This window comes from Anser cygnoides, chromosome W (genome assembly GCF_040182565.1).
Source record: "Anser cygnoides isolate HZ-2024a breed goose chromosome W, Taihu_goose_T2T_genome, whole genome shotgun sequence".
Taxonomy (NCBI): domain Eukaryota; kingdom Metazoa; phylum Chordata; class Aves; order Anseriformes; family Anatidae; genus Anser; species Anser cygnoides.
Window position 1 is genome coordinate 14,790,736 of NC_089911.1, and position 3,785 is coordinate 14,794,520.

At 46.2% G+C, this 3,785-nt stretch overlaps 1 long non-coding RNA gene across 3 annotated transcripts; it reads right to left on the reverse strand.

The window, feature by feature from the left end:
• Positions 1-235: 235 nt before the first annotated feature.
• Positions 236-1,546, reverse strand: LOC136788697 (uncharacterized). Of its 3 annotated transcripts, XR_010827334.1 has the most exons (3): positions 1,497-1,546; positions 1,147-1,375; positions 236-1,050 (listed from the first exon to the last, which is right to left on the reverse strand). It is a non-coding gene; the product is annotated as an uncharacterized lncRNA (long non-coding RNA). The 3 variants fall into 3 exon arrangements; XR_010827333.1 differs by having other exon boundaries at positions 236-1,375; XR_010827335.1 differs by having other exon boundaries at positions 236-1,375; positions 1,500-1,543.
• Between the last annotated feature and the right edge of the window lie 2,239 nt (positions 1,547-3,785).

A 3,785-nucleotide genomic window follows, 5' to 3' on the forward strand; every position in this document is an offset into this window, starting at 1 on the left:
GAGGAAGAAATTTTTCAGGAGGAGTCAGGGCCAGGATGGAAAGGAGAGGAAGAGGAAGGAATGGCAGGCAAGGAAAGCTACCTGTGTTGCAGCCTGAATCCTAGCAGGGACAGGCTTTGATAAGATGCTTTAAGTGTGGCCAGACAGGCCACTTCAAATAGGAATATCCAGAGTGGAAGGAGGAGAGAAGGGAAATGGGATGAAATATGGTGTTATAAAAGAAGATACAACTCAGTCTGAATTTAGTAATATTTATAAAAGGCAAGTAAACAGCGCTGGGTACGCGGGGAGTCTACGCTCTACCAACATGCACACACAACCATCGAACTTTCTAAATATATAGAACATTGCTTTTACATATTCATAAGAAACCCGAGTACGCCTATACATATGTACAATCAGAAAAGGTATCAATTGAAACATAAACATGGCAAAGTTTTCTGAATTCTGGAAGTGTTTAACAAACAATCCGTTAAGTCTATTACTATTAATGTGCATGACCGGAGGAGCATAGTTGGAGATGGTAATCCTGGTCGAAGTGCTCCCATATCTTCCATGACTTCATTAAGTTTTCTCAGGTCATATAGCAGTCTCCATTTTCCATTCCTTTTCTTGATTACAAACACCGGAGAGTTCCAGGGCAAGTCGTGGGAACAATATGTCTCGCTTTAAGCTGTTAAGCAACTCGGCCTTCGGGCCTTGTGTATCCTATTCCTCCCGGATCGAAGGGAAACAGATCCGTCTCCTTTTCAGGGCCTATAGGGCCTGGATCAAAAGGAACGTTCAGGTCACCAGGGGGCGTAACAGCAAAGGCCTGCGATGGCAGTAGCGGCGGGGGGGCCGATGGTGTAGCAGAAGGATCAGTAAACGAGCCCGCAGCTCCCTCACTGTCTGGCAAACCACACGTTTCCGATTGTGGTCCCACATGGCTCTTTAAGGCCTCAGAGACTGCTCGCCAGGTGCCGAGCAATCCCGCCGCAACCTTGTCATTTTTAGTAGCAGAGTCCCACACTTTGACCTCAATTTGGTCCCATGTTTCAGGATCGTAAACTGTCCGATTCGTAATAAAGGAAATAAGCTGTAAGGTTACCAGGACATTTTGTGTTTCTAAGGACATATGATTCCCCATAGCGCGCAACTGCTTACCTTCGGCCAGTGAGGGGCAGTTGTGTGCACGGGTCCGCTTCTCTCAGCTTGAGCTTCCTTCCAGCTCGAGTGCGCCTATTTCCAGCGACTTTCAGGACGAGCTTCTTTGAGCGGTTTGCTGAGTTTGTGTTGTGGTTTAGCCCGGCTGGCAGCTAAACACCACACAGCCGTTCGCTCACCCTCCCCCCCTCCCTCTCTGGGATGGGGGAGAGGAACAGGAAAGTGAAGCCTGTGAGTTGAGATAAAGACAGTTTATTAAGACAGGAAAATAATAATAACAATAATAATAATAATAGTATTAATAATAATAATGTGTAAGAAACAAGTGAAGAAACAATGCAATTGCTCACCACCTGCTGACCGATGCCCAGCCTATCCCCGAGCAGCCGGCCCCCCCACCCCCCCGGCTAGCCACCCCTATATATTGTTTAGCATGACGTCAGATGGCATGGAATACCCCTTTGGCCAGTTTGGGTCAGCTGTCCTGGGTCTGTCCCCTCCCAGATCCTGCTGCACCCCTAGCCTGCTCGCTGGCAGGACAGAGCGAGAAGCTGAAAAGTCCTTGGCTTGGTGTAAGCACTGCTCTGCAGCAATTAAAACATCAGAATGTTATCAGCGCTCTTCTCACCGTGATCCAAAACATAGCACCCTACCAGCTACTAGGAGGAAAATTAACTCTGTCCTAACTGGAACCAGGACAGATATCCACCCCTTATTCCATACCATTTATGTCATGCTCAGGTTACACTCTTTCCAATACCTTCTAATTAATCACAATTTTCATCTATGATATATAGCAATCATGGTAGTGATGACATACAGTATTATATAATAATTAACATAATACAATTCAACTCATGGGCTATTCTGAACCAGAATTAAATATCCCTGTACAGATACTTCCTGATAAACCTTCTCTGTAACATCATTAATCTTATATTCCTCTATCCAAGTAGTCTCCAGTACATGGTTTAAAGCAAACCTGTTGCCAGAAAGATTTTATAATGTTGCTCACTGCTACAGGAAATTCAACAGATAAAGTGAGACTGTCAGAGAGAGCAAAGTGCGATATTAAACATGCTGCATCTTCTGTGTTCTTGCTCATGAGCCAAAAAAAAAAACTTTGGGGAACCACCACACTATCATCTTTTTATCTTCCTTTGCACTGATCAAGCCCAGTCTTTCAGTGTGGTGGTTTTACTCAGATGGGCAGCTGAGCTCCGCCACAACCACTCTCTCACTCCCCCTCCTCAAAGGGAAAGGGGAGAAACTACAATAAAAAGGGCTCAAGGTTTGAGATAAGGATGGGGAAATCACTCAACAATTATTGTCACAGGCAAAACCAACTCAGAGTAGGGAGACAGTAAGATTTATTGCCTATTACTCCTCAAAGAGGAAGGGGGAGAAAATATGACACAAAGAGCTCAAGGTCTGAGATCAGAATGATTTAAATAAAGGGAAAGGGAATGGGGAAAAAAGAAAAAAAAACAAAACCAAAACAAAACACAACAAAAAACAAGGCCGCGCGGAAGCACAGAGAGAAAGGGAAAAAAATGTTATTCTCTACTTCCCATCAATGAGCGATGTTCGGCCACGTCCTGGGAAGCAGGGCCTCAAAACACGTAATGGTTGTTTGGGAGGACAGCCCCCTCCCCCACGAGAGCCCCCCTTTTATTGCTCAGTGTGACATCATGTGTTACGGAATATCCCTTTGGTTGGTTTAGGTCACCTGCCCTGGTGATGTCCCCTCCCCATCACTTGCCCACCCCCAGCCTGCTGGCTCTTGGGGGCTTGGAGGGAGTCCTGAAGCTGTGCCAGTACTATGCAGCAATAGACACAACACTGGAGTGATACCAGTGCTGTTCCAGCTACGAGTGCAGAGCACAGCACTATGTGGGCTGCTGCAGGGAAAGGTGACTCCATCCCAGACAGACCCAGCACAACCTCCACCCCTTATTTCATAACATTTGTGTCACACTCAGGTCCCACATACTTTAGTATATAGATATTCTCATCACCATCGTTCCCTGTCCATTAAAATATTTATAGGTCTGTACTTCTTTTCATTCCATAGGCCTTTCCCCAGAATGTTCATAAAAACTGTTGATGGTTTCAGCTTCATCTGTCAAAGTAGTCACTCAGGGCAGGCGATGTTGGTTTTCTTGACACCAGCACCAGCTTAGCTCACGTCACTGTTGCACTTGCCCCGATCCTTTCAAAGTTGACCTGTCATTGGTTCTGCAGAGCCTTCCTACAACACATAGCTTAGATTACAGATTATTTTTCTCCCAAGGTTAAATCTGCTTGAGGCACACACCTGATATCCCCATCCTTTTGCATTACCCACCAGGAATACCTCGGTCCTCGGGCGAAGACAATCCCACGAGTGGGTTTGCCTCTTCCCATGGCAGGAGCAACCCACACTGCCTTCCCCATCCACTTCCCTACATGCACTACAGGGACTTTAGCTTCTCCCACAGTGTGTAGGGGTTTTGTTTCAGCAGGACCAGGATGGCTGTCAGACCCCCTGTTGTTAACTAGCCAAGTGGCCTCTGATAGATTTCTGTCCCAATGTTTCCACGTCCCAGCACCCAGTGCTCGTAACATAGTTTTTAACAGTCCATTGTACCTCTCAACCT